Source organism: Podarcis erhardii, assembly GCF_964252035.2.
Source record: "Podarcis erhardii genome assembly, chromosome: 8".
NCBI lineage: Eukaryota > Metazoa > Chordata > Lepidosauria > Squamata > Lacertidae > Podarcis > Podarcis erhardii.
This window is the reverse complement of record NC_138499.1, coordinates 90965189-90975337: the sequence shown is the minus strand read 5'-3', so window position 1 is coordinate 90975337 and position 10149 is coordinate 90965189. Positions and strand designations below refer to the sequence as shown.

Genomic DNA, 10149 nt, shown 5'->3' with positions numbered 1-10149 from the left:
TTAAATTTTTTGGCCTAATTTTGGCCACAACTTTATTCAAATACAGCAATGTGAGTGATTGCTTAGGCATTGGTAGCACTAACTGCCCCCGCACGGGGACAGCTCTGACATTCGCACCCCCCGCGAAGTCAGGAAGGGTAAGTCACCTGGGGAGAGAGACGGGACTGGGAACCATGCCTCACCTCTCCCCAGCATGCTCCCAGGGGCTTGTGTGGCCCTAGCCCCTTGCCAGGGGGCTTCGGACAAAAGCATGGGGGAGCCCCTGGGTTCCTTTAACGGTAAAACCCTTCTTCAGCAGCAGCAGCAGCATTTTGGAGGGGCAGGCACAGCCGAATCCATACCCCCCCAGCAACCAATTCCAGACCAATGCCTAACCGCCAACTGATTACTGAAGCTCACCGCCAAACCACTCACAAATGCAACTCTTCCTTCAAACCCAAAGCGACCACAGCCAACCAGGTGTTGTTCCCTACAGGGGCAAGATGTACCCCATCTGCCCTAAAGAGGGCAACAGCCTTGAAGGAAATAGCAGGGTGCATGATCACAGAACCACCTAAGGCGAGGACCTTCTTTACCGCCACCTTGTTAACGCGCTTTCTGGCCTGCTCGGTGGCAGCCAGGCTGCCACTGCCACGCCAGAAGCGGCGTTGCAGCAACTGCGACCAAATTATTTTTGCATCTGGCAACATAGCAGCCAGTTTCTCCAGGTCCTTCCGTACTGCGTTACGCAAGTCACAGCAGTCGGTGGCAGGCAAATCATTCTCCCCCAGCTGGAGCACCATAGCAGAAGGGGGCCCCATAAAACTCAACTGCTTTTGTATCATTGGAAGCAATTCGGCCCACAGTACTCCACGTCTGGACAGCCAAGACACCTGCACATGATGGGGAAGGTCAAGTGCTGCTCCGAATCCAGACTCCCGAGCTCTGATGCCGGCCCAGTGGACAATGCTGTGGCCTACAATCCAAACCCGAACTTTGCACGTCACACTCGACCGCACCAAAGGAAGGAACTCCTCCCAAAGCATTCCCCATCTGGACACCCAGTATATGTTCACATGGGCAGGAAGACTGAGATGGCGCCCCAGTCCAGACTAGTCAGCACGCTTGCCAGCCCAGTGTACAATGCTTTATTTTTTATTTATTTTATTTTATTTTATTTTATTTTATTTTATTTTATTTATTTTATTTTATTTATTTATTTTTATTTTATTTTCCACAGCCTTATTAACATGCATTCTGGCCTGCTCAACCGACAATCCAAATGTGCACAGCTGCTCCTATGAAAAAAGGAAGTAACAGACAGGCATCAGCAGAGACATCATTGGTGACACTTCCTGATGTAACCCTTGTCAGCATCAGACTTCCAATGTCCCGTATTCACAATCATGTCTACTGACAGGCCCCCAGTGTGCAGCCTTTGCAGCAGCCCTATTCGGAAGGAATTGTAGCGCCCTGCTTGTGGTTAACGCTTAGCTGGAATGAAATATTCAACGCAGCAATAGAGAAATTAAAATAATAATTTATTTGTCAGACAAATAAATGAGAGGCTCAGTGGTATATGGTTACCAAGCTCTGGCCTGGCCTCCTGCCATTCTGGCCAGCACTTATATTTCCTTAATCCAGCCCCCTTGCTCCTCCTGTGGCTGCCTCTGTCCAATCAGCCTGGTTGAAATTCCTATTGGCTGTTTGCTAGAACCAATCACAAGAGATACACCCATTTCCTCACCCTTTTATGGAACACAAAGAGCTATATATTGTTACATCTATAAATGACAAATAAGTAGTAATATATCTTACATATGTCTCAACAAGGAATCTTAATTACCAGCTCACCTCTTGCCCTCCTTGCCCTATTGCCTTCTAAAACAGATGGTTAATCTTAAATTTTTATCTTCAACAGATGTCAAGGATCTTGAGTTCACATCAACATTGAAAGATCTCCTTCATTTGATGGTTTCTAAACAAAAAGGCCTGACAACTATATATCAGGAGTGCTCGATGGCGTCTCCTGTCTGGCAGGAGGCTGGGCTCATTTGCCCCTCTGGTCTCCTATTGCAATATGACTCTATGAAATAAGAATCTAGCATTTCTTAAATCCTTTGCATAATTACATTTAAGCCAATATATTTAAGCTAATATATTTCATACATTATCATAGGTAGCCTTTTAAAAGGAATAAGGCCTTTGTAAAGTAAAAAAGGAACTCAGTAAAAAAACAGCTTCAAAAGAAGCCTCTTCAGTTTACACCCCTCCTTTCACAGCCAGCTAGATGCTTCTCCATTGCTCCTGGCCTTAGGAAAATACGGCTCAAGTTTTAATGGGAGGCCCATGGTGTTATTTTACCCATTCCTAATTGTGTTTATCTCTGCTTTTTTTATCTTCTGTAACATGTAGGATCAGTGTCCTCGCTCTCAGCCTGTAATTTCCTTTTTTTTACGACTTTGAGAATTGTTTTCTGCTATAAATCAGGGGGCCCCTTGTTCAGGAGGAAAACATTGCCAAGGTTCTTTCTAAGCAGCTGGTCTTCTGCCTGGCATGAAACATTTGAAAATCTTTAAGCTTATTTTAAAATGCAAGCCCTGATTAAACATATAGAAGCTTTGATAAAAATGCAGGCTTATGATTAGATGCCTCAGAATGAGGCGTGTTCAGCGGTAGGCAAGCCGCAGGCCGTAATAACTGGTGCACAATGTAAGCACATTGATGCCTGGCAACGGGAACCCATTTCCATGCACTAGGAGCGGGCCAGCCCCCAGGGGAACGAAAAGCCAAATATTTCTGGTATCCATAACCAGGCAAGGGCCCTCCTCACCTGTGAGGGGAAGCCTGATGGTGGCACTCCTGCCCACTAGGTCTGTTTTAGAGTTCCCAACTCTAATGACCAGCTGCAAAGCAGATAAGGAAAAGTCCTGAAGCAATAAGCCTCCAGACTCTCAGCCCCATGCTGGCTCCAACACAATTTCCCCAACCCTCAGTGCACCAAAAATGCAATGGAATACTGAAAGGATTCTCGCCTTGATCTTTAACCAGCAGACAAGTTATAACTTGTTGCAGATACTGCATAGGTAAAAATTGACCGACTTCCTGCCCACTGTCGTATGAGGTTGGAGCCTATTCCAACCTTCCAAGGCCCTGCGCACAACAGACTTTATACAAGGGTCTCTACAAATTAAAGCTTTACTATAACAGACATTGCAGCGGACTGAATACTGATAGTTTTAACAGCACATCCAATCTGCAGCAGGTGGATCAAATACTGCAGGATCTGCTCAGAGGATGGGAGCTAGTTCTTCTGAATTGCCGAGGACTGCCAGCTTAAGACCACCCAGGCCTTCTCATAAGAGCTAAAAGCAGAAGGGGAAATGGAGGCTGCTGCTCTCTGTAATTGACAACTAATTGTTGTCAAAGTGCCACAGGTGGTCTGGAAAAGTCTGGCAGTAGCTGAGTGTCTGGAGCCCAGGATCTGAAGCGCTCCATCTGAAAATGGGATAGAGTGTCAGCAACATCATTAGAGGATCCCGTAATCAGGAGAGCAGAAAGCACAATATTAAACCTTAAGCAGCGCAGCTCGAAGTGTGAGCGGAGGGGCGGAGACTCTGCTGGAGCGTGAGGACTGTTTTGCCAAGACGCTCACCACTGCCTGGTTATCAGACCAAAAGCAGAGCCGATGGTCACTGAACTCCTCGGGCCACATGTGAACTGCTACTACAATGGGGAAAACTCAAGAAAAGTTAGGTCACATGACTGCTTCACCACACCGGGCTGGAGGCCATGGCTATGCACACCAGCAGCCCCTGAAATAAAAAACCAAAGGGCAAAGATCCAGCAGCATCAGCATGAACCTGAAAATCCCTGTGCAGGTTCAAGGTATCCTGCCATGGCGAACTACTATTGCATTCATTTTGGAATTGCAACCATCGCATGAGATCTGCCTATCACCTCACTTGGTAAGCGTACACGAAGGTAAGGGGACCTCAGGCTGCAGGCAGCCTGGCCTAGTGGGAAGGGAAGGGGTGGCCTGGGGCAACCGCTCTGCATGCAAGATTAATTAAGTGACCCAGGAAGATCGGGTCTGATGAAGCATCACTTGCTACAGAGCAAGTATTACAAAATAACTTCCTTCAAGGCAGACAGCTTCTCCATAGGCAAGTGGTATGTTTTAGCAACAATATCCATCTGGATCCCTAAAAAAAATGGGAATATGGGCAAAAGGTATTGAGCTATTGCTTGCCAGCTTCCAGCCCCGCTTGGGCAGGGGGCATCTTGTGCTGCCATCATGATATGTAAATTTACAGGGCCGACGCTGGCCAGAACCCCTAAAGAAAAAAAGCTGCCGCCGAGCCAGCTTCCTTTTCAGACACACACTCTGTGCAATGCAAAAACACACTCCGTGCAGTGCACACACACTCCATGCAATGCAACTACAATCCGTGCAATGCAACTACACCCTCCGTGCAATGCAACTACACACTCCATGCACTGCACACACCCTCCGATCAATGCAACTACACACTCTGTGCAATGCAACTACACCCTCCGTGCAATGCAACTACACACTCCATGCAATGCAACTACACCCTCCGTGCAATGCAACTGAAGCCTTATTTACCTAGGGATCCATTAGCCTCGCCATCCCCTGGACCATGGAGGGAACAAAAGTACCAGGAAAGCAACTTCTTCTTTGGAGAAAAGAGTTTATTGCAATCTGCGCAGAGTGACAACCAGCAGAATCCCTCCTGAAAGACTGGCTGTAAAGCAAAACACTTCAGCAGACGTTCTTATACTTTTCTGAACACTCTTCCCCCTCCCATACCCTTTCCAGATTTGCCCAATCAGCTGGCAAATGTTCAACTTATTCCCTTATATGGCACATCTATATTGCTTGCTAAACACATTTTTAATGCTTGCTAAACATTCCTCATACGTGCCTTTCTGCTAGCTAAGCACTCCCCCCTCCCCTTCTGCTTACACGTGTCTTTTCTTATTTTTGCATTAGTAAGCACAAGGCAGGAAGAAGGGGCCTGGTTAAATCTGCAAACAGCAGCTAAAATATTTTTGCAAGCTAAGAAATGGACTTTTGACCTGCCAGACAAATTTAGCTGGCGATGTGCTAACTGTCTGGTCAAATTTGCAGAAGTAAGATTAGCACAGGATTAGCTCAGGATTTTACTGCAGATAGTATTTGAGAGCAACCTTTCTTAGGTACAAAGTACAGAGCTTAGGTGCAGATTTCTTAGGTACGAGGTACAGAGAATATTGAGAGAAACCTTTTTCATCCCCTGCATATATATATTGCATTTCTAAAACATTTCTAAAGCATTTCTAAAACCGATAGCTCAAACAGGAAACAGCTCCCAGTCTGCAGAGCTGAAAACAGGAAGCAGCTTCAGAGCTGACACATTTGCGGTTTCTGCTAGCTGCCTGACCACAACTGCAGCCCGTTTGCTTCTTTTATAATATTCTGTTAACCTTTCCTTCTCCCTTCACAACTACACACTCCGTGCAATGCACACACACACACACACACACTCACTCAGTGCAATGCAACCACACCTTCCGTACAATGCAACTACACACTCCGTGCAATGCAACCACACCTTCCGTGCAATGCACACACACTCCGTGCAATGCAACCACACCTTCCGTGCAATGCACACACACTCCGTGCAATGCAACTACACACTCCGTGCAATGCACACACACTCCGTGCAATGCAACTACACACTCCGTGCAATGCAACCACACCTTCCGTGCAATGCACACACACTCCGTGCAATGCAACCACACCTTCCGTGCAATGCACACACACTCCGTGCAATGCAACTACACACTCCGTGCAATGCACACACACACACTCCGTGCAATGCAACCACACCTTCCGTGCAATGCAACTACACCCTCCGTGCAATGCAAATGCAATCTCTCACGCAATGCAATGCAATGCAATTGCAGCCCATGCAGCGCCGTGCCCTGCAACGCAGAGCAAACTGCAATGCGGGCACGCAAATGTGCTTTCTCCCGCTTGCATATTGCAAACGTGGCGCCCGTTACATCCATCGCAGTGAGGGAACCACCAAAAGGCCCTTGACACTGGACCTAAGTGTCCAGGTAGAGCAATGGGGGGCATGTAGCTGTCCCATACAGGGACCAATCCTGCAACCTAGGCATTACTGGCACTATGCCCTGAGCAGCTGAGCTATCCAGGATGATCCCTAAAGACCCAGGACAGCCTCACCCTGACCCCCGTAGAGGTCCAAGGTGATGTCTGAATCATCATCCCTGCTCCTCTTTGCCCTCCTCCTGGATCGCAGCCTCCAAAGATGCTTCCTTATGGAAGAAGGCACCTGGGGCGTCCGCAAGTCATCCTCTGCAGGAGAGGCAAGCTCTTGAGGCATCTGCAAAAGCCCTGTCATAGTCTGCAAAAAACTAAACAATGTAAGGAACCGGTGAAACCAATGCTTCATGCACCACATGGGGACACTATTCAGGCTGGAAACGCTTCCAGGCCATCGAATTCTAGGGCAAAGCCCTAGGATCACCTGCTAGGCCAGGCATAAATGTTTCCAGTGAAATAGCAGAGTTGAGGTAGCCCACAGCTTGTCCAGGTACCCCTGCTTGCCCTTTTAGAGGGAAGCACCCCTTCAAGAAACCCAAAGTTCTTCTTATCACAAATGGGCCGAACTACCCAGCAACAGAATAGCCGAAAAGGAGCAGTTTGTTTTGTTTTGTTATAACAATGGCTAAGAGGGGGATATGAACCCTGTCTCCCAGGTCCTAGTCCTACACTTTAGCCACTAAGCCACAATGGCTCGTCTCTAAAATGGCAGCCGCCAATATCAGGGCAAAACAAAATTAAAGAAAATAAACTTGTTCAGAAACAGCATAGTTAAAGAGCATACACAGAGTGCTCATAGTCATTGGAGGCACAGAGACCCTGGCTCCACTCTGTCTGCCCCAAATATACTGTACAATAGCAACTGAGCCTGCAAGCAAAAGATAGATTCTTAGAGAGAGAATGAGTCACATGTTTACTGCTAACTGCAGCAGGCCTAGGCTTAAATGCAGGCCTCACTGCTTCTGCTCTTAAGAATCTTTGACTCATTGCAATATTAAAGGAAGCTCAAAATGGTGCTCCTGCCCAAGGCTAGATCAAAATTCGGCCAACAGCGCTGCACCCCCCCAAAAATAAAGCCACCTTTGGGGATACTATAAACGAAAGTGACTCCAGCTAAACTGGGAACAGTCCTGACTAGCCCCACAATTAACAAACAGGCAAAATGCGGGAAACCTTTCTGCAAAAGAAAGCCCCTCATGGGGGCTCTCTCCCCATTGGGAAAGGCAAGCCAAGGAGGATTATGCACAGGCAGCGCTCACAGGTACAGGGAGAATCTTCTCAAAGGGCAGGGTAAGGGGTGGGGTGGGAAATCAAAGAGGAAAAGAAAAGGGGTGGAATTAAATTAATTAAGGGACTAGAGAGGATTAAAGAGAAGGGGGGAAATAAAGAAATATAACCAGACAATGAGAAGATCACTTCACGGTCCAGGTGCTCCTGGTGATCCCAAGCACGCAGCGAAAGAGGACGTCCGTTGCTGCGTGCCTTGTATTTAACAAATAGGGCTGTCAATCACTAAATGGCAACATGTAATTTCCCCCAGTAACAGCCCGTCCCTGCTTACGAGTTGGCCAAACCATCTGCCCAGAAACAGCAAGGTGTCTTGGAATCCCCAACCGCAACACGTGCTCTCCGTGATGGAGAACACGCTTTCCCTGACAAGGGCCTCCAGATCCCTAAGCATGCAATGACTCAAGCTCTCATGCTAATTTTGTCCTGCCAATATTACATGGGGGACAGATCAGCAGTCAGCATTGGGCAAGAAATGGCACTGCAAGGCCATTTGGGTGGGTAGGTGGAAACTTTGCTTCATTAATCTGTTCTAGCTTCATTTGTGAACTGTCTGGAGAGCAATTCTTGCCCTGAAGTCTGCATAAAAATATGTAAATAATGGACCAAAATTTGTTAAAGGGCTAAAATAGTAGTGTTTGGACAGTGTGGTGGTCAATATGGGATGGACCCCAAGTACCATAGGAACCCCTATCAATGGCAGGCACCATAGACGTGCCCAGAACACTCCTTCCTCCCATTTCTCAACTGCTCCAAAGTAGTATTTGCATGGTGCATGCACACTAAGCACAACAAATATGTACATGTAGATAAATAAACAGCCATTATGCTGGTACATGTAAAAATATAAGCAAATAAAATAATGCATGGCATGGAGAAAATAGAGAAAATATTTTCTCTCCCTCTTATAGCACTGGAACTTGTGGACATCTAGTGAACCTGAACATTGAAGAATTCAGGATAGACAAAAGAATCTACTTATTCCCACAGTGCATTCCATTTCGTTGGAGGCAGATGTGGCCACCAGCTTGGATGGCTATCAAAAGGGATTAGGCAAATTCACTGAGGCTATCAATGGTCACTAAGCTCTTCCTCCATGGTTCTGAGACAGTATGCTTTTGAATATCAGTTGCTGGAAACTGCAGGATGGGGAAATGCATTCAGGTTCTGCTTGCAAACTTCCCAAAGGCATCTGGTTGGCCACTGTGAAAAAATATGGTAGACTAGGTGGGCCATTGGCCTGTCCCAGTAGGCCCTTCTTATGCTCTTATTAAACACACATGTATATGAACACACAAGGACACAGACAGGACAAATGCTGTATTCTAATTGCTAATGTGGGAAATGAAATAATAGATTAGTCACACAATAAAGGCCTTAATTGCTTGCCAAAGCATTTAGGGGACATTACATCGATTTCTAACTGCTGCCAGAGAAATAAACTCCTGTATCATTAGATAACAAGAAAAGAAATGGGATATTTCCTTTTTGAAAGCATCCAATTGCCTGATGTATTTGCTCAGTAGATTATTTTCTGTCATCTCAGTTAATTGAATTTTATCCATTGCTCTTAGAATTCTTTCCTTTCATAGAAGGTTAAAAAGTTCAGAGGAGTCATATTTTTCAACTTTGTCAATTTATCGTATAAACCAACTTGAGCTGCACAAAGTGTGCTGGGTGGTGGAGAGATGGAGTAACAAAAACTATGAAATAATTGCTTTTTAGTGTCTTGGTGAATCAGTGTTCAAATAATTGTTTGTAAACCATCGCTCTGTAACATGGCACCCAACTGAGATACTGTAACAAGTACATAAAAGACTTTTCATGGATATGGCTCCATCAATACAATTTTGCTGGGAAGTTCCATAAAGATTCCTGATGTTCTATCACTTTCATTTTTATTTGTTTGGGGGGGGGGGGTTTGAAACCCAACATTATGTTGAAATTTCACTATAAGTTGATTTACAATAGAATATTTACCTTGCCATGAAACACAGCCTTGGTGGAACTATTTTACAGCGTGTGAACTACCACCATGCAGGGTTTTTTTTAAGTTTTTTTAAACACACACACACACACACACACACAAATAAACACAAATTGTACAGCTGTAGTGCAATTATATTTTTAAAATGTACTCTTAAAACTTTAACCTGATGAATATTTTCTGGGGGAAATTTAACTAACATAGCAAACTCTTTTTCTCCCAAAATAATCCCACCATTAAAAAAAGGGGGGTGTTTTGGATTTCAATCTTGGGTCCAATAAATGCCCAATGGATGTATGAATCATATTTCCCCCCCAACACCATGGCACAGCTGACATTGACACTGAAATAACAGTGTGTCAGCTAGTCAATAAAAAGTCAAAGAAGACTGACAGATTAGTGGTTCTTATCTCTCTGAATCAGCTCATAGTGTAGACTGGACTGAAGGTCAACATCTAGTGACTCTTCTGCAGTAAACAAGTGTCTAGAGACTATGGATTTTCTGCTATGTAAGCTGCAGTGTCCCTCATTGTTGGGTAACACAGCACCAATTTCAAAACTGTCAATGTGTATTATGGAAAAAAAACCTCCCATGTACAAAGCCCTACATTTGTTGACATCTCTCCTCCTCAACTTTAGGTGGGGCTCACTCCTAACCACTGTGTTCTTTCACTCTGCCACCAACCAGCTTTCTCAGCATGACTAGCAAGCTTAATGGAGAGGATCAAAAAGTTTGAGCAGCCCAGATGCCAATTCTCCA

At 45.5% G+C, this 10149-nt stretch overlaps 1 long non-coding RNA gene across 1 annotated transcript; it reads right to left on the bottom strand.

Moving 5' to 3' along the window:
• Window positions 1-1248: 1248 nt before the first annotated feature.
• Window positions 1249-7090, bottom strand: LOC309348409. The gene is made up of 3 exons (XR_014159387.1): window positions 5524-7090; window positions 3635-4549; window positions 1249-1277 (listed from the first exon to the last, which is right to left on the bottom strand). It is a non-coding gene; the product is annotated as an uncharacterized lncRNA (long non-coding RNA).
• Window positions 7091-10149: the final 3059 nt, after the last annotated feature.